Source organism: Dendropsophus ebraccatus, chromosome 14 (assembly GCF_027789765.1).
Source record: "Dendropsophus ebraccatus isolate aDenEbr1 chromosome 14, aDenEbr1.pat, whole genome shotgun sequence".
Lineage (NCBI taxonomy): Eukaryota > Metazoa > Chordata > Amphibia > Anura > Hylidae > Dendropsophus > Dendropsophus ebraccatus.
This window is the reverse complement of record NC_091467.1, coordinates 4,317,776-4,338,535: the sequence shown is the minus strand read 5'-3', so window position 1 is coordinate 4,338,535 and position 20,760 is coordinate 4,317,776. Positions and strand designations below refer to the sequence as shown.

Genomic DNA, 20,760 nt, shown 5'->3' with positions numbered 1-20,760 from the left:
TCACCAGGAGCCTGACAAGACAATTCCAGCAAGTAGCGAGGCTTCGAGTGATTCCAATTATACATGCAATAAACTGCAGCAAGTAATAAGGAAACCATTTGAATCTGACAAAAGTTAATTATACACTTCAAATGAGCGCAGAACCGGGAAAAATATATCATCTCTCCGCTCCATATTCCTCTAGAAGAAACTGCTGCTTCAACCGCATGGAAATGGCTCTAGCATACTAAGAGGCACGGGACCTCGCTGTCCAGCTGTCGGGTGACATGTCCCTCCAATTGCCACCTCCGCACTGCCATAAGGTTAGTATAGTAGTAGTCGATCTCTAGCTCAAATAAAAATAAGCAGTTTTTTTTTTTTACTTTTTACTGACTATATGCAGATTTATTAAGGTGTCACATATTAAAATATTGTAGAAGAACATGAATAGTGACTAGTGGTTTGAGGACATTATCCATATGTCTGTTAGGGATCTGGGTGTTATAAAGATGAGTCTTATACTTAAATGGCTGCACCGAAAGGTCTAACTACTATATGAGGGTACAGAGGGGACAATACAGGTGTGGAGGATGACAATGGTGCAGGAGTAAGGAGCCAAAAATACTTGGCAGATTCTGCAGGGATGAGTCGTGGCCGGAAGAAGTCCTCATGATGGCCCAGGTCAGATGGAGCGGAAAAGGAAAAGTAGGCAACTCCAATCAAAGAAAAAGCTGTCTGTGATTCACTCAGAGAAGACGTCCCCTGTGAGTCACTGGATGTAACTGCACTGTAATTACTTATATGGTGCGCAGAGCCAGTGTGGAGCTGGTATCTACATCTATATTGTTACTGTATGAGGTGATATTGGTCTTTGTACAGTGGATTTTATTCAGTAGCAGAGGTGACATTCGTAGTGGTAATATTTGTCCCTTGTACACTGGTACTGTTGGCATTATTAGTCTCAGTATACTGGTTTTGGTCAGTAACAGTATAGTGGTAATGCTAGTGGTCATGGTGTGGCAGTAATAGTTGTCCTATGTATACTGCTATTATTGGTCTTGGTATACTAGATATCCTCAGTAACAGTATGGTGGTTATGATGTGGTGGTAATATTTGCCCCTTTGTATACTGGTATTATTGGTAATTTCAGTCTTGGTATACAGGATTCCGGCAGTAACAGTATGGTGGTAATAAGTATGGGGATATTAGCTCTTTATATACTGCTGTTATTTGTTATCTGTATCACTGCTGTTTTTAAGTATACAGTATTATTATGCATGAAATATTGATTTATCTATGTGGATAAGGGTCCTTTTTAGAGGGACCAATATTCCAGAGGGGGACCATTCAAAGGTTTGCTGTGAGTCCCAGCCATTTCGAGTTTTGTCCTTGCTTAGTACAGCTCAATAATGTCCTCCATGCTGCTGCTGTCTATGAGGGTACACTGCAGAGATATAGGGGAGCAGGACCCCCTCTTCTGTATATACAGTGTATGGAGACATAGCAGCTAGTCTCCTGCTTCTGAGGGTGTACTATAGGGATATAGGGGAGCAGGACCCCCTCTTCTGTGTATATACAGTGTATGGAGACATAGCGGCTAGTCTCCTGCTTCTGGGGGTGTACTATAGAGATATAGGGGAGCAGGACCCCCTCTTCTGTATATACAGTGTATGGAGACATAGCAGCTAGTCTCCTGCTTCTGAGGGTGTACTATAGAGATATAGGGGAGCAGGACCCCCTCTTCTGTATATACAGTGTATGGAGACACCATAGCAGCTAGTCTCCTGCTTCTGAGGGTGTACTATAGAGATATAGGGGAGCAGGACCCCCTCTTCTGTATATATACAGTGTATGGAGACATAGCAGCTATTCTCCTGCTTCTGAGGGTGTACTATAGAGATATAGGGGAGCAGGACCCCCTCTTCTGTATATACAGTGTATGGAGACACCATAACAGCTAGTCTCCTGCTTCTGAGGGTGTACTATAGAGATATAGGGGAGCAGGACCCCCTCTTCTGTATATATACAGTGTATGGAGACATAGCAGCTAGTCTCCTGCTTCTGAGGGTGTACTATAGAGATATAGGGGAGCAGGACCCCCCTCTTCTGTATATACAGTGTATGGAGACACCATAACAGCTAGTCTCCTGCTTCTGAGGGTGTACTATAGAGATATAGGGGAGCAGGACCCCCTCTTCTGTATATACAGTGTATGGAGACATAGCGGCTAGTCTCCTGCTTCTGAGGGTGTACTATAGGGATATAGGGGAGCAGGACCCCCTCTTCTGTATATATACAGTGTATGGAGATATAGCAGCTAGTCTATACTCACTTATTCAGGGACAATTAAGCAGGAGGAATGGAGCGTGCAAAGGGGAAAACTGGTGATAAATGTCACATAGAAGGTATATAATGGTCAGACATAATTCCTCATATACATACAGGACAGTGTATGCTGTTTCAGCTTCCAGAACTATGACTATGGGGTAAGATTACTGCAAAGCGTCCTGCCAGGAACCTACAAGATCAGGTGCTTGCCCAGGAATGCTATATAAGGGGCGGGGCCCTGACAACCTCAGAACTAGAAATAAGGAATAAATTACAATTGTTATATTATATTGTGATGGATGACGGGGGAGCACAGTCACTCTGGTAGGGCTCACTCTCCTCTCTGAGCGGACACTGGCGGCCCTGCAGATTCTCTCACTCAATATCGGACCCATCCAGTCCATCACACAGTGTTATACTCTGTATATATACTGTATATATATCTGGTCAGTGTCACATTCATTGTGTGTTTTGACAGCTCGCTGTGGGAGAGAACAGAGAAAAAAAAAACTGTCATGAAATGTGGGCCGATTCCTAAAAGCAGCCATGGTGTCGCTCATAGCCCCGGCCCTGTTTATGTGGTAACCCCCGGGGATGTTGTGTCTGAGGATCGGCTATGGGAGTCTGCACCCCCGCTCATAGCCCCGGCCCTGTTTATGTGGTAACCCCCGGGGATGTTGTGTCGGAGGATCGGCTATGGGAGTCTCTGCACCCCCGCTCATGGCCCCGGCCCTGTTTATATGGTAACCTTCGGTGATGTTGTGTCAGAGGATCGGCTATGGGAGTCTCTGCACCCCCGCTCATGGCCCCGGCCCTGTTTATGTGGTAACCCCCGGTGATGTTGTGTCAGAGGATCGGCTATGGGAGTCTCTGCACCCCCCCTCATGGCCCCGGCCCTGTTTATGTGGTAACCCCGGGGGATGTTGTGTCGGAGGATCGGCTATGGGGGTCTGTACCCCCGCTCATGGCCCCGGCCCTGTTTATGTGGTAACCCCGGGGGATGTTGTGTCGGAGGATCGGCTATGGGAGTCTCTGCACCCCCGCTCATGGCCCCGGCCCTGTTTATGTGGTAACCTTCGGTGATGTTGTGTCAGAGGATCGGCTATAGGAGTCTGCACCCCCGCTCATGGCCCCGGCCCTGTTTATGTGGTAACCCCGGGGGATGTTGTGTCAGAGGATCAGCTATGGGAGTCTGCACCCCCGCTCATGGCCCCGGCCCTGTTTATGTGGTAACCTTCGGTGATATTGTGTCGGAGGATCGGCTATGGGAGTCTGCACCCCCGCTCATGGCCCCGGCCCTGTTTACTTCATCTGAAGTAGAGCGGTGAAGTATTATAAACTGGAAGAAAGCATTGAGATGAAGAGCGGCGATAGAAGAGGGGGGCTTAGAAGCAACACACAGGAGCCAGGAAGATTTACACTGAGGAGCCAACAGGCATTTCAATAAACAAGAGCGACAATGACGAATACGAGGAGCAGGAGGGCGAGTACGATTCCAAAGGAGGACGGTGGAGGCAGGGTTCACAATGAAGGAATTATTCTAAGCACATGCAGAATCCTAGGTTGGGAGGATTACCATCTCCCTTACACCCTTCCCCCTCTTCTCCATAGACATCTCAATGTCCTTGCTTGCTTCACATTTAAAGGGGTGGTTCCCCCCCAAAAAAACTCTTCAAATCAACTGGTGCCAGAAAGTTCCAGAGATTTGTAATTCACTTCTATTAAAAAAATCTCCAGTCTTCCAGTACTTATCAGCTGCTGTATATCCTGCTCTGGATCAGCCAATCTACCACGATCCCTGGACTGTGTAGAGCTGAGTTACTATGTTCCAGTGTTGGGCAGTGCTCTGTAGGTTATAGCCCATGCTCTGTGAGTGTCTCCAGTGTCTCCTGTACCTCTCTAGTTTGATGGTCCCTACCCTTGTCCCTAGTTCCTTAGCTGTTCCTTGGTTCCTGTTATCCTGACATGTGAAAGTCGCTGCGTCTTGTTTTGTTCCTCTTGTAAATGTTTCTTTTCATTGTTTTCGGCTTCTCTGGCTCTGCAGGTTGTTTCTGGGAGGGATAGTATATAGTCTCAGACTATTGCAGGCCAGGGAGGGGTACTGCTATCAGCCTCAAGTTTAGGGAAAGATGATATTGATAATATTGATAAGAACTTTGTATGTTTTTCTTTTGATTGCTTTCTAGTCATTCTAGTCTGCTGATGGTATCTGAGTACTGAGAGCCACGGGTGTGTAAAAGTTAGAGGATACTCAGGATTCTGTGTAGGTTTCGAGATGACTGGCTGTGACTTAAGGCCCTAGTCCACAGAACGATTATCGGCCGATAATAATCGCGATGGGGTCAGTCCTGATCCATCCCCCATGCTGCTCCATCATGCTATACTAAGGAACGTCTGCAAAATTCTCAGATGTCCTGCAAAACCTCTTATTACGTATAACATTTCTGTGTGTGTATATATGTGTATGTATGTGTGTGTGTATATATATATATGTGTGTGTATGTATGTATATATGTATGTAAGTGTATGTGTGTATATGTATATATGTATAAACACACTGCATCCACCATTAGTTTTTTACACTGGTTCCAGGGATGCATTCAGCCCTGTCCTACTATAACGTTCAGTCCACCAGTAACATCATATACGTTTCATTTCAACCGGCTAATAGCTGAATAATCCGACATGACAGGCGCTGCGTCTGGAGACGACATTCATGAAGTGACTGAGATAGAGACAGGTGACTGTCAGCTGATCCAATGGGAATGATCATTGTGACCGGACGGTGTCTGATCCTCTCCATAGTGTCACTATGTCCTATGGCTGCACAATCTTCAGCCGGCTCTCAGAGCTGTGGTTGGTGGTTGGTGGTGGTGGTGGTTCTCAACTGTTATGTAAATCAGGGACGGGAACCTGCGGCCCTCCAGCTGTTGTATAATCCCTATCATGCCTGCACAGCCAGGGCCAACGTCTGGATCCTCCAGGCATGATGATGACTGTAGTTTTGCAGCAGCTGGAGGGCCGGAGGTTCCTCTTACCTGATGTAAATCTTTGTCACTAAAAGATGCACCTGGCTCCTCCACACTCTGGTGGATGCAAAACCGTCTATACATGAGATTCTATTCATCATGTGCAGTCAAATAAGATGGAAATCTGGATCTGTACAAGGGGCTGATCATCCACAACCACATGCACTGAAGTATATAATATATATACACTGTATATATGTATATATCTATCAATGTAGGCGGACATATATACATGTATCAATCAGTTAGGTTGTTGGGGAGCAGAAAATGTAACAGGACTAGAATTATATCTCCAGTATGTAATCTGCTGATCTGTCCCTATAGAGCACGAGGTGCTGAGGATGATGGGACGTTTCGTACCTTCATCCTTAGAACAGTTTCCATGATATTAGGAGTTTAACCGCAATGCTAATAAGACGGCATTCACATGATTACGGTCCGTGTGCAGAATATGTGCTCTGGACCGGAATGTGGAGATCCTGGCATCACGTATCATTATGATCCCGGGAGCTCCGAAACTGCTTAAATCTTGTATACTGACAGTGTCCACCTTCCAGCCGGTATCACATATTCCACGCTCACCGTAATCATGGAACACGTGAATGCCCCACTAGTTGTTTTGGTGCACTGGGCAGGACTACTGCCCTGGCCAGCCCATTCTGCTCGGCTGGGGGTGGATTGGTTCTCTGGGGTTCTAGTCCCACCCGACCAGCCCATTCTGCTCGGCTGGGGGTGGATTGGTGCTCTGGGCTGATAGTCCCGCCCCAGCCGGCCCATTCTGCTCGGCTGGGGGTGGATTGGTGCTCTGGGGTGGTAGTCCCACCCCCGGCCAGCCCATTCTGCTTGGCTGAGGGTAGATCGGTGCTCTGGGCTGGTAGTCCCACCCCCGGCCGGCCCATTCTGCTCGGCTGGGGGTGGATTGGTGCTCTGGGGTGCTAGTCCCAGCCCCGGCCGGCCCATTCTGCTCGGCTGGGGGTGGATTGGTGCTCTGGGGTGCTAGTCCCGCCCACAGGGCACCAAAACCACTTACTAGCATAGGGATTAAACTCCTAATATCACAGAAATGGTGGCGAGGATGAAGGAAGGAAACTCGCCTTCATCTTCATTGCCGGTGCACATTACAGACGTTAGGGAGACTTCTACCCTGCTGATAATTTCCCTTTAAGCTGCTGTGTGTAGCCGGTGCTCCTGTACAGCCGTCCTGTCATCCAGCAGCGGCTGCCGGGCGTCTTCTATACGGGACAGTTATTGTGTAATGTTATATAGAGGTAATATTTCCAGTCATTATGCGGGAGGGGCTCATGGGCAGCCATTGTGTCACAGATAGACGGATGGGATGGAAGATCTTAGGGGCCTATTCCACGGGAGCGATAATCATTCAGCCGATTATCGCTCGGTGGAATAGAGAAAATGATCGTGTCATCGGCTGATCGTTTATTTAGGGCCAGACCTAAAATCATCGGTCCCCCACTGCGCATCGCTACGGTGGAATAGCGGTGCGCGGCGGACGACCGATGATTTGAGAAGCAGCATACATTACCTGGCAGGGCTTCTCCTCCGCTCCGTCTTCCTCCCCGGAGCGGCTGACTAAGCTGTGATTGGCTGAGCGATCTGACAGCTCAGACAGGCCGCACCGGCGTTGATGCTGCGCCGCGGGACCAGGAGGAAGAAGGAGCGCAGGAGAAGTCCTGCCAGGTAATGTATGGTACAAGGGCTGCAAGGACATCGGTAACAATGTCCCTGCAGCCCTCGCTCAACGATCATCAGGCTGTGGAATAGGCCCAGTAAACGATCTGCTAGATCGGCGCTAGATCGGCGCTCATGTACATCGTTGATCGGGCCCTAGTCGGCCCGTGGAATAGGATCCTTAGGATGATTTCCAGTGTTCTATCCCCTTGTGTGACCAGACACCTACAGACGCCTACAGACTCCATTCTATAGTCACCTCCTATAACCGCACTTGTCTCTCTAACACTTTGCTCCATTGTCTATTGCTGCTTCTTCTTACCCACGTCTCCTTGCTCCCCTGCCAGCCGTCTCCCGATGCCGCTGTGCTGCCCCTCACCTTGTACACCAGATCACTGCAACCTCTGCCAGCAGTCATGAGCGCAGCCCATTCGGCTCTCCTTCCTCTGCTGCTGCTTTGTGTTTCTATAGATTGTCAGCTCTGGAGCAATGTCCTCTGTCCTCTCCTCCTCCTCCTGCTGCAGATGACCCCCTGAGGCTTCTCTCTAGAAGAAGAAGAAGAAGAAGAAGAAGAAGCTTCAGTCTGTCCAGTACCACACTATACTATTCCAGTATGGATGTAGTCCCCCACTATACAATCCCAGTATGGATGTAGGCCCCACTATACTATCCCAGTATGGATGTAGTCCCCCACTATACTATCCCAGTATGGATGTAGTCCCCCACTATAGAATCCCAGTATGGATGTAGTCCCCACTATACTATCCCAGTATGGATGTAGTCCCCCACTATAGAATCCCAGTATGGATGTAGTCCCCACTATACTATCCCAGTATGGATGTAGTCCCCCACTATACAATCCCAGTATGGATGTAGTCCCCACTATACTATTCCAGTATGGATGTAGTCCCCCACTATACAATCCCAGTATGGATGTAGTCCCCACTATACTATCCCAGTATGGATGTAGTCCCCCACTATACAATCCCAGTATGGATGTAGTCCCCCACTATACAATCCCAGTATGGATGTAGTCCCCCACTATAAAATCCCAGTATGGATGTAGTCCCCACTATGCTATCCCAGTATGGATGTAGTCCCCCACTATACAATCCCAGTATGGATGTAGTCCCCCACTATACAATCCCAGTATGGATGTAGTCCCCCACTATACAATCCCAGTATGGATGTAGTCCCCCACTATACAATCCCAGTATGGATGTAGTCCCCCACTATAAAATCCCAGTATGGATGTAGTCCCCACTATGCTATCCCAGTATGGATGTAGTCCCCCACTATACAATCCCAGTATGGATGTAGTCCCCCACTATACAATCCCAGTATGCATGTAGTCCCCCACTATACAATCCCAGTATGGATGTTGTCCCCCACTATACAATCCCAGTATGGATGTAGTCCCCCACTATACTATCCCAGTATGGATGTAGTCCCCACTATACTATTCCAGTATGGATGTAGTCCCCCACTATACAATCCCAATATGGATGTAGTCCCCCACTATACAATCCCAGTATGGATGTAGTCCCCCACTATACAATCCCAGTATGGATGTTGTCCCCCACTATACAATCCCAGTATGGATGTAGTCCCCCACTTATACAATCCCAGTATGGGTGTAGTCCCCCACTATACAATCCCAATATGGATGTAGTCCCCACTATACTATCCCAGTATGGATGTAGTCCCCCACTATACTATCCCAGTATGGATGTAGTCCCCCACTATAGAATCCCAGTATGGATGTAGTCCCCACTATACTATCCCAGTATGGATGTAGTCCCCCACTATACAATCCCAGTATGGATGTAGTCCCCCACTATAAAATCCCAGTATGGATGTAGTCCCCCACTATACAATCCCAGTATGGATGTAGTCCCCCACTATACAATCCCAGTATGGATGTAGTCCCCCACTATAAAATCCCAGTATGGATGTAGTCCCCCACTATACAATCCCAGTATGGATGTAGTCCCCCACTATACAATCCCAGTATGGATGTAGTCCCCCACTATACAATCCCAGTATGGATCTAGTCCACAGAGGAGGGGACTGTATACACAATGGAGGAGAGGACTGTATACACCACAGAGGAGGGGGCCGTATACACCACAGAGGAGGGGGCCGTATACTCCACAGAGGAGAGGACTGTATACACCACAGAGGAGGGGGCCGTATACACCACAGAGGAGGGGGGCGTATACACCACAGAGGAGAGGACTGTATACACCACAGAGGAGGGGGCCGTATACTCCACAGAGGAGGGGGCTGTATAAACCAGAGAGGAGGGGGGGGGGGGCCGTATACTCCACAGAGGAGAGGACTGTATACACCACAGAGGAGGGGGCCGTATACACCACAGAGGAGGGGGCCGTATACACCACAGAGGAGGGGGGGACTGTATACACCACAGAGGAGGGGGCCGTATACTCCACAGAGGAGGGGGCCGTATACACCACAGAGGAGGGGGCCGTATACACCACAGAGGAGGGGGCCGTATACTCCACCGAGGAGGGGGCTGTATACTCCACAGAGGAGGGGGCTGTATACTCCACAGAGAAGGGGGCCGTATACTCCACAGAGGAGGGGGCTGTATACTCCACAGAGGAGGGGGCTGTATACTCCACAGAGGAGGGGGCTTATACTCCACAGAGGAAGGGGCTGTATACACCACAGAGGAGGGGGCCGTATACTCCACAGAGGAGAGGACTGTATACACCACAGAGGAGAGGACTGTATACACCACAGAGGAGGGGGCCGTATACTCCGCAGAGGAGGGGGCTGTATACACCACAGAGAAGGGGGCCGTATACACCACAGAGGAGGGGGCCGTATACACCACAGAGGAGGGGGCCGTATACACCACAGAGGAGGGGGCCGTATACACCACAGAGGAGGGAGGGCGTATACACCACAGAGGAGGGGGCTCCTATCACCACAGCGATATAATTCATAGGGGGTCTGTATATACCCTGCTGTATACTACATAGGGGGTCTGTATATACCCTGCTGTATACTACATAGGGGGTCTGTATATACCCTGCTGTATACTACATAAGGGGTCTGTATATACACTTCTGTATACTACATAGGGGTCTGTATATACCCTGCTGTATACTACATAGGGGGTCTGTATATACCCTGCTGTATACTACATAGGGGGTCTGTATATACCCTGCTGTATACTACATAGGGGGTCTGTATATACCCTGCTGTATACTACATAGGGGGTCAGTATATATCCTGCTGTATGCTACATAGGGGGTCTGTATATACCCTGCTATATACTACATAGGGGGTCTGTATATAACCTGCTGTATACTACATAGGGGGTCTGTATATACCCTGCTGTATACTACATAGGGATTCCCATCTCATAGAGCAAAGGGGAGAACTGTCCCAGCGCCATCCCAGTACTTCACTATATAATCCCAGTGCCATCCCAGTACTTCACTGTATAATCCCAGTGCTATCCCAGTACTTCACTGTATAATCCCAGTGCTATCCCAGTACTTCACTATATAATCCCAGTGCCATCCCAGTACTTCACTGTATAATCCCAGTGCCATCCCAGTACTTCACTATATAATCCCAGTGCCATCCCAGTACTTCACTGTATAATCCCAGTGCTATCCCAGTACTTCACTATATAATCCCAGTGCCATCCCAGTACTTCACTGTATAATCCCAGTGCTATCCCAGTACTTCACTATATAATCCCAGTGCCATCCCAGTACTTCACTATATAATCCCAGTGCCATCCCAGTACTTCACTATATAATCCCAGTGCCATCCCAGTACTTCACTGTATAATCCCAGTGCTATCCCAGTACTTCACTGTATAATCCCAGTGCTATCCCAGTACTTCACTATATAATCCCAGTGCCATCCCAGTACTTCACTATATAATCCCAGTGCCATCCCAGTACTTCACTGTATAATCCCAGTGCTATCCCAGTACTTCACTGTATAATCCCAGTGCTATCCCAGTACTTCACTGTATAATCCCAGTGCAATCCCAGTACTTCACTATATAATCCCAGTGCCATCCCAGTACTTCACTGTATAATCCCAGTGCTATCCCAGTACTTCACTGTATAATCCCAGTGCTATCCCAGTACTTCACTATATAATCCCAGTGCCATCCCAGTACTTCACTATATAATCCCAGTGCCATCCCAGTACTTCACTGTATAATCCCAGTGCTATCCCAGTACTTCACTATATAATCCCAGTGCCATCCCAGTACTTCACTGTATAATCCCAGTGCTATCCCAGTACTTCACTGTATAATCCCAGTGCTATCCCAGTACTTCACTGTATAATCCCAGTGCAATCCCAGTACTTCACTATATAATCCCAGTGCCATCCCAGTACTTAGCTGTACAGTACCAGTACAATTCTGTTTCTTCTCAATAAAACTCCAGTATAATCCCAGTGTTACATGATACAGTTTGATACAGTGTGATCCTAGCACAATCCCAGTATGATCCCAGTCCTGCATTATACAATCCCAGTATGATCCCAGTCCTGCATTATACAATCCCAGTATGATCACAGTCCTGAATTATACAATCCCAGTTCCCAGTCCTGCATTATACAATCTCAGTATGATCCCAGTGCTACATTATATAATCCCAGTCCTGCACTATACAATCCCAGTCTGATCCCAGTCCTGCATTATAAAATCCCAGTCTGATCCCAGTCCTGCATTATAAGATCCCAGTATAAGCCCCTGGGTTCCTCCCTCCCTGGCAGGACACATGTTGCATCTACCTGAGAAGTGGCCGTTGTCCGGGTCTCTTATACCTCATCTAATGCCCCATCAGTGGAGGTGAAGTTTCGGCAGCCCCGGGATGTCACAGCCGGGCACCAGTGCCAATGCCCAGAAGTGTCACCCATCCCTCCCTCTTCTATATCTACACACAGCCGGGCACCAGTGCCAATCACCGGAGGTGTCACCCATCCCTCCCCCCTTTCTATATCTACACTCAGCCGGGCACCAGTGCCAATCCCCGGAGGTGTCACCCATCCCTCCCCCCTTCTATATGTACACACAGCGGACTGATGAATGACACAGAGACAATTGGGACATCCCAGCTCTCCAGATGCAACTAGTCAGTAAAGTTCTGGCAGAGCTCCCCTATGCCCCCCGGATGCCCGGGCATTCACCTGGCACTGATGCTCTGGGCTGCTCCACGCTCCAAGTTTGCCTGTAATCTCCAGCAACATGTGTCCGGGGGGCTGCAGCTCTCAGGACGGGGGTCTCTTGGGGCCGGCCATGGAGGGAGGGGGAGGCTGCACTTACTGCCAGAGATCCCAGTGCAGGTGCTTACAGGGAGAGCGATGCGACCAGTGCTGGAGCCAGAGCTGTGTGATGCTGAGGAGGAGGAGGAGGAGGGGGCTCCATCACTGAGGAGGGGCTCCGCACCCAGCACACCAGGCAATCCCACTACACTCTTCTATCCCAGTACTTCACTTTACTATCCCAGTACCATCCCAGTACTTCACTATATGATCCCAGTAGAGATGAGCAAACCGGGTTCAGGTTCGAGTCCATCCGAACCCGAGCGTTCGGTATTTGATTAGCGGGGGCTGCTGAACTTGGATAAAGCTCTAAGGTTGTCTGGAGAACATGGATGCAGCCAATGACTATATCCATGATTTCCACATAGTCTTAGGGCTTTATCCAACTTCAGCAGCCACCGCTAATCAAATGCCGAAAGTTCGGGTTCAGATGGGCTCCAGCATGCTCAAGGTTCACTCATCTCTAGATCCCAGTGCTATACCAGTACAATCCCAGTATGATCCCATTACTTCACTATATGATCCCAGTATGATCCCATTACTTCACTATACAATCCCAGTATGATCCCATTACTTCACTATACAATCCCAGTATGATCCCATTACTTCACTATACAATCCCAGTATGATCCCATTACTTCACTATACGATCCCAGTATGATCCCATTACTTCACTATACAATCCCAGTATGATCCCATTACTTCACTATACGATCCAAGTATGATCCCATTACTTCACTATACAATCCCAGTATGATCCCATTACTTCACTATACAATCCCAGTATGATCCCATTACTTCACTATACAATCCCAGTATGATCCCATTACTTCATTATACAATCCCAGTACTTTACTATACTATCATTGCATAATCCCAGTACTCCACTACACATTCCCAGTATGATCCCAGTACTCCACTACACAATCCCAGTACTTTACTATACTATCATTGCATGATCCCAGTACTGCACTACACATTCCCAGTATGATTCCAGTACCGCATTATACAGTCCCAGTATGATACTAGTACTGCACTACACAATGCCAGTATAATCCCAGTACTCCACTACACAATCCCAGTATGATCCCAGTGCTCCACTACACAATCCCAGTATGATCTCAGTACTCCACTACACAATCCCAGTATGATCTCAGTACTCCACTACACAATCCCAATATAATCCCAGTACTCCACTACACAATCCCAGTATGATCCCAGTGCTCCACTACACAATCCCAGTATGATCTCAGTACTCCACTACACAATCCCAGTATGATCTCAGTACTCCACTACACAATCCCAGTATGATCCCAGTACTCCACTACACAACCCCAGTATAATCCCAGTACTCCACTACACAATCACAGTATAATCCCAGTACTCCACTACACAATCCCAGTATAATCCCAGTACTCCACTACACAATCCCAGTATAATCCCAGTACTCCACTACACAATCCCAGTATGATCTCAGTACTCCACTACACAATCCCAGTTCGATCCCAGTACTCCACTACACAATCCCAGTATAATCCCAGTACTCCACTACACAATCCCAGTATGATCTCAGTACTCCACTACACAATCCCAGTTCGATCCCAGTACTCCACTACACAATCCCAGTATGATCTCAGTACTCCACTACACAATCCCAGTATAATCCCAGTACTCCACTACACAATCCCAGTACTCCACTACATAATCCCAATATGATCCCAGTACTGCATTATACAATCACAGTATAATCCCAGTACTCCACTACACAATCCCAGTATAATCCCAGTACTCCACTACACAATCCCAGTATGATCTCAGTACTCCACTACACAATCCCAGTTCGATCCCAGTACTCCACTACACAATCACAGTATAATCCCAGTACTCCACTACACAATCCCAGTATAATCCCAGTACTCCACTACACAATCCCAGTATGATCTCAGTACTCCACTACACAATCCCAGTTCGATCCCAGTACTCCACTACACAATCCCAGTATGATCTCAGTACTCCACTACACAATCCCAGTATAATCCCAGTACTCCACTACACAATCCCAGTACTCCACTACATAATCCCAATATGATCCCAGTACTGCATTATACAATCCCAGTATAATCCCAGTACTCTACTCCACAATCTCAGTATGATCTCAGTACTCCACTACACAATCCCAGTATAATCCCAGTACTCTACTCCACAATCTCAGTATGATCTCAGTACTCCACTACACAATCCCAGTATAATCCCAGTACTCCACTACACAATCCCAGTACTCCACTACATAATCCCAATATGATCCCAGTACTGCATTATACAATCACAGTATAATCCCAGTACTCCACTACACAATCCCAGTATAATCCCAGTACTCCACTACACAATCCCAGTATGATCTCAGTACTCCACTACACAATCCCAGTTCGATCCCAGTACTCCACTACACAATCACAGTATAATCCCAGTACTCCACTACACAATCCCAGTATAATCCCAGTACTCCACTACACAATCCCAGTATGATCTCAGTACTCCACTACACAATCCCAGTTCGATCCCAGTACTCCACTACACAATCCCAGTATGATCTCAGTACTCCACTACACAATCCCAGTATAATCCCAGTACTCCACTACACAATCCCAGTACTCCACTACATAATCCCAATATGATCCCAGTACTGCATTATACAATCCCAGTATAATCCCAGTACTCTACTCCACAATCTCAGTAGGATCTCAGTACTTCACTACACAATCCCAGTATGATCCTTGTACTCCACTATACAATCCCAGTGCTATCCCAGTACTTCACTATACAATCCCAGTATGATCCCAGTACTGCATTTTACAATCCCAGCGCTATCCCAGTACTTCACTGTACAACACCAGTACTTCACTACACAATCCCAGTGCTATCCCAGTAATTCACTGTAAAATACCAGTACTTCACTATACAATCCCAGTGCTATCCCAGTACTTCACTGTACAATCCCAGTACTTCACTACACAATCCCAGTGCTATCCCAGTATTTTGCTGTACAATACCAGTACTTCAGTACACAATCCCTGTATGATCCCAGTACTCAGCTACACAATCCCAGTATGATCCCAGTACTCAACTACACAATCCCAGTATGATCCCAGTACTCCACTACACAATCACAGTATAATCCCAGTACTCCACTACACAATCCCAGTACTCCACTACACAATCCCAGTATAATCCCAGTACTTCACTACACAATCACAGTATAATCCCAGTACTCCACTATACAATCCCAGTATGATCTCAGTACTCCACTACACAATCCCAGTATGATCCCAGTACTTCACTACACAATCCCAGTGCTATCCCAGTACTTCACTGTACAATACCAGTACTTCACTACACAATTCCAGTGCTATCCTAGTACTTCACTACACAATCCCAGTACTTCACTACACAATCCAAGTGCCATCCCAGTACTTTACTGTACAATCCCAGTGCTATACCAGAACTCCACTACACAATCCCAGTGCTATCCCAGTACTTTGCTGTACAATACCAGTACTTCACTATACAATCCCAGTGCTATCCCAGTACTTCACTACACATTCCCAGTGCTATCCCAGTACTTCACTGTACAATACCAGTGCCCCTGTGTTTCTCCCTCCCTGGCAGGACACATGTTGCATCTACCTGAGAAGTGGCCGTTGTCCGGGTCTCTTATACCTCATCTAATGCCCCATCGGTGGAGGTGAAGTTTCGGCAGCCCCGGGATGTCACAGCCGGGCACCAGTGCCAATCCCCGGAGGTGTCACCCATCCCTCCCCCCTTCTATATCTACACACAGCCGGGCACCAGTGCCAATCTCCGGAGGTGTCACCCATCCCTCCCCCCTTCTATATCTACACACAGCCGGGCACCAGTGCCAATCTCCGGAGGTGTCACCCATGCCTCCCCCATTCTATATCTACACACAGCCGGGCACCAGTGTCACCCATCCCTCCCCCCTTCTATATCTACACACAGCGGACTGATGAATGACACAAAGACAATTGGGACATCCCAGCTCTCCAGATGCAACTAGTCAGTAAAGTTCTGGCAGAGCTCCCCTATGCCCCCCGGATGCCCGGGCATTCACCTGGCACTGATGCTCTGGGCTGCTCCACGCTCCAAGTTTGCCTGTAATCTCCAGCAACATGTGTCCGGGGGGCAGCAGCTCTCAGGACGGGGGTCTCTTGGGGCCGACCATGGAGGGAGGGGGAGGCTGCACTTACTGCCAGAGATCCCAGTGCAGGTGCTTACAGGGAGAGCGATGCGACCAGTGCCGGAGCCAGAGCTGTGTGATGCTGAGGAGGAGGAGGAGGAGGGGGCTCCATCACTGAGGAGGGGCTCCGCACTCAGCACAACAGATCTGCTACAAGTCCCCGTGCAAGAGGCGAGGACTGCTACATGTATACAGTCTGTCAGTGCTTCTCAATCCCAGTCCTCATGGCCACCAGCAGGTCATGTTTTAAGGATATCCCATACACTCCCATATTCCACACACTGATAATACCCGATGCACTGAGTATAATGATATCACCTGGGAAATACTAAGGGAATCCTCCAAACGTGACCTGTTGGTGGCCGTAAGGACTAGAAGTGAGAAGCACTGATCTATACCCTCCTGCCTGCTCCACAGGCTGCTGACAGCTGACACTTCTGCTGCACTAACTGATGGCTGTCACTCCTGCTGCACTAACTGATGGCTGTCTCTCCTAGGGTACTAACTGATGGCTGTCACTCCTGCTGCACTAACTGATGGCTGTCACTTCTAGTGTACTAACTGATGGCTGTGACTCCTAGTGTACTAACTGATGGCTGTCACTCCTGCTGCACTAACTGATGGCTGTCACTTCTAGTGTACTAACTGATGGCTGTGACTCCTAGTGTACTAACTGATGGCTGTCACTCCTGCTGCACTAACTGATGGCTGTCACTCCTGCTGCACTAACTGATGGCTGTCACTCCTGCTGCACTAACTGATGGCTGTCACTCCTAGTGCACTAACTGATGGCTGTCACTCCTGCTGCACTAACTGATTGCTGTCACTCCTAGTGTACTAACTGATGGCTGTCACTCCTGCTGCACTAACTGATTGCTGTCACTCCTAGTGTACTAACTGATGGCTGTCACTTCTGCTGCACTAACTGATGGTTGTCACTCCTGCTGCACTAACTGATGGCTGTCACTCCTGCTGCACTAACTGATTGCTGTCACTCCTAGTGTACTAACTGATGGCTGTCACTCCTGCTGCACTAACTGATGGCTGTCACTCCTGCTGCACTAACTGATGGCTGTCACTCCTGCTGCACTAACTGATGGCTGCCACACCTAGTGCACTAACTGATGGCTGTCACACCTAGTGCACTAACTGATGGCTGTCACACCTAGTGCACTAACTGATGGATGTCACACCTAGTGCACTAACTGATGGCTGTCACTCCTGCTGCACTAACTGATGGCTGTCACTCCTGCTGCACTAACTGATGGCTGTCACTCCTGCTGCACTAACTGATGGCTGTCACACCTAGTGCACTAACTGATGGCTGTCACTCCTACTGCACTAACTGATGGCTGTCACTCCTACTGCACTAACTGATGGTTGTCACTCCTGCTGCACTAACTGATGGCTGTCACTCCTGCTGCACTAACTGATGGTTGTCACTCCTGCTGCACTAACTGATGGCTGTCACTCCTGCTGCACTGGCAGATGGCTGTCACTCTCGCTGCACTGGCTGGCAGATGTCTCCACCTGTCTCCACATCCTCTTCTGTATCTTCCTCCTGTTGCTGAGTGATTTCTGTCTAACTGATGGCTGTCACTCCTGCTGCACCAACTGATGGCTGTCACTCCTGCTGCACCAACTGATGGCTGTCACTCCTGCTGCACCAACTGATGGCTGTCACTCCTGCTGCACTAACTGATGGCTGTCACTCCTGCTGCACTAACTGATGGTTGTCACTCCTGCTGCACTAACTGATGGCTGTCACTCCTGCTGCACTAACTGATGGCTGTCACTCCTGCTGCACTGGCTGATGGCTGTCACTCTCGCTGCACTGGCTGGCAGATGTCTCCACCTGTCTCCACATCCTCTTCTGTATCTTCCTCCTGTTGCTGAGTGATTTCTGTCTCTGTAGTTACTTTTCACTATTACACAGAGAACAGTCCCCCTACCTGCTCCTCCCTTGTGGGGTCCCTCTCCCCAGACAAGCCTTGGAGCCTCATTTGAGAGTCTCGAAACAGAAGAGTAGCCAGATATCCCTCTGGGAAGGACCCAGCCAAGAGGCAGCTCCTGTTAGGAAACCACCAAAACCACCATATTAAGTGGCCCTATAAGTCAGTGTAATGACAAGGGAAGAACCAAGGCCAGGTATCCATCCACATACAGCTGTTTCGGGGTGTTGTCCCTCATCAGTGTGGAGCAGGATTCTGGCTAGGTGGGAGCAATGCCTAGTAGAGCCATAAGAGAAACAGATCACTGATCTTGGCCGGGTCCTTCCCGGAGGGATATCTGGCTAGTCCTGTGTTTCGGGACTCTTAAATGAGGCTCCACAGGCCCTTTTTTGCATATTTGTATTTCACAGAGAGCAATGCATCTAGGATGTCACTGCATTGAGCACTTTAACCAGCAGCCGACAGTGTTATCTTTGACCGGTCTCCCGTATGCTCCCCACCAGACGTCCCTGTGTAGATGCTTTTCTCCATAGACCCCAGAGCAGCTGGCTGTGTCCCTATCACTACATATCCATCGCTTTCAGTAACTTTGCATCCTTGGGTAAGCACGATCCCTTCACCCCCATATAAGTGATCTGGGGTCCCCTCTGCAGGAACAGTGGACTGGCTCTCCTGGTGTGATAGACTGGCTTTTCTGGCACCCCGAATGTGCGGCTCTCCTGGCACGGTGAATGTGCGGCTCTACTGACATGCTGAATGTGCGGCTCTTCTGGCAAGCCAAATGTACGTCTCTCCTGGCACGGTGAATGTGCGGCTCTACTGACACGCTGAATGTGCGGCTCTTCTGGCAAGCCAAATGTACGTCTCTCCTGGCACGGTGAATGTGCGGCTCTACTGACACGCTGAATGTGCGGCTCTTCTGGCAAGCCAAATGTACGTCTCTCCTGGCACCTCGAATGTGCGGCTCTCCTGGCACAGTGAATATGCGGCTCTCCTGGCACAGTGAATGTCCGGCTCTACTGACATGCTAAATGTGCAGCTCCCCTGGCACGGTGAATGTGCGGCTCTACTGACACGCTGAATGTACAGCTCTCCTGGCACTATGGACTGTCTCTCCTGATGTGGTGAATGTGCATCTCTCTCCTGGCGCGGTGAAGGTGCGTCTCTCTCCTGGCACGGTAAAGGTGCGTCTCTCTCCTGGCGTGGTACAGGTGTGTCTCTCTCCTGGCGCGGTGAAGGTGCGTCTCTATCCTGGCGTGGTACAGGTGTGTCTCTCTCCTGGCGCGGTGAAGGTGCGTCTCTCTCCTGGCACGGTGAAGGTGCGGCTCTCTCCTGGCACAGTGAATGTGCGGCTCTACTGACACGCTGAATGTCCGGCTCTCCTGGCAAGCCAAATGTACGGCTCTCCTGGTATGGTGAAGGTGCGTCTCTCTCCTGGCATGGTGAAGGTGCTTCTCTCTCTCTTGGCGCAGTGAAGGTGCGTCTCTCTCCTGGCGCGGTGAAGGTGCATCTCTCTCCCCTGACGCGGTGAAGGTGCGTCTCTCTCCTGGCGCGGTGAAGGTGCATCTCTCTCTCCTGACGCGGTGAAGGTGCGTCTCTCTCCTGGCGCGGTGAAGGTGCATCTCTCTCTCCTGACGCGGTGAAGGTGCATCTCTCTCTCCTGGCGCGGTGAAGGTGCGTCTCTCTCCTGGCACGGTGAAGGTGCATCTCTCTCTCCTGGCGCAGTGAAGGTGCTTCTCTCTCCTGGCGCGGTGAAGGTACTTCTCTCTCCTGGCTCGGTGAAGGTGCGTCTCTCTCTCCTGGCGCAGTGAAGGTGCTTCTCTCTCTCCTGGCGCAGTGAAGGTGCGTCTCTCTACTGGCGCGGTGAAGGTGCATCTTTCTCTCCTGGCGCAGTGAAGGTGCGTCTCTCTCCTGGCGCAGTGAAGGTGCTTCTCTCTCTCCTGGCGCGGTGAAGGTGTGTCTCTCTCCTGGCGCGGTGAAGGTGCGTCTCTCTCCTGGCGCGGTGAAGGTGCGTCTCTCTCCTGGTGCGGTGAAGGTGCGTCTCTCTCCTGGCGCGGTGAAGGTGCGTCTCTTTCCTGGTGCGGTGAAGGTGCATCTCTCTCTCCTGGCGCAGTGAAGGTGCATCTCTCTCTCCTGGCGCGGTGAAGGTGTGTCTCTCTACTGGCGCGGTGAAGGTGCGTCTCTCCTACACAATGTTAATCTGTG

At 49.3% G+C, this 20,760-nt stretch overlaps 1 protein-coding gene and 1 long non-coding RNA gene across 6 annotated transcripts in view; one reads left to right on the top strand and one right to left on the bottom strand.

Annotated features, from left to right (window-relative positions):
• The window catches only part of LOC138772872 (uncharacterized), a 57,337-nt gene extending 57,041 nt beyond the window's left edge, over positions 1-296 (top strand). For both annotated transcript variants that reach the window (XR_011359842.1, XR_011359841.1), the window contains exon 3: positions 185-296. This is a non-coding gene — a long non-coding RNA (uncharacterized lncRNA). The remainder of the gene's footprint in view (positions 1-184) is intronic.
• The window catches only part of KCNG1 (potassium voltage-gated channel modifier subfamily G member 1), a 44,728-nt gene extending 27,476 nt beyond the window's left edge, over positions 1-17,252 (bottom strand). Inside the window, exons 1-2 of one of the 4 annotated variants that reach the window (XM_069953603.1) lie at positions 16,614-17,252; positions 7,403-7,568 (exon numbers count right to left, since the gene is read on the bottom strand). The gene's annotated coding sequence lies outside the window, so the exon portion shown is untranslated. Of the gene's footprint in view, positions 1-7,345; positions 7,569-11,817; positions 11,917-12,213; positions 12,445-16,613 lie in introns of those variants that run through there. The other 3 variants (XM_069953601.1, XM_069953600.1, XM_069953602.1) reach the window with 3 other exon arrangements.
• Between the last annotated feature and the right edge of the window lie 3,508 nt (positions 17,253-20,760).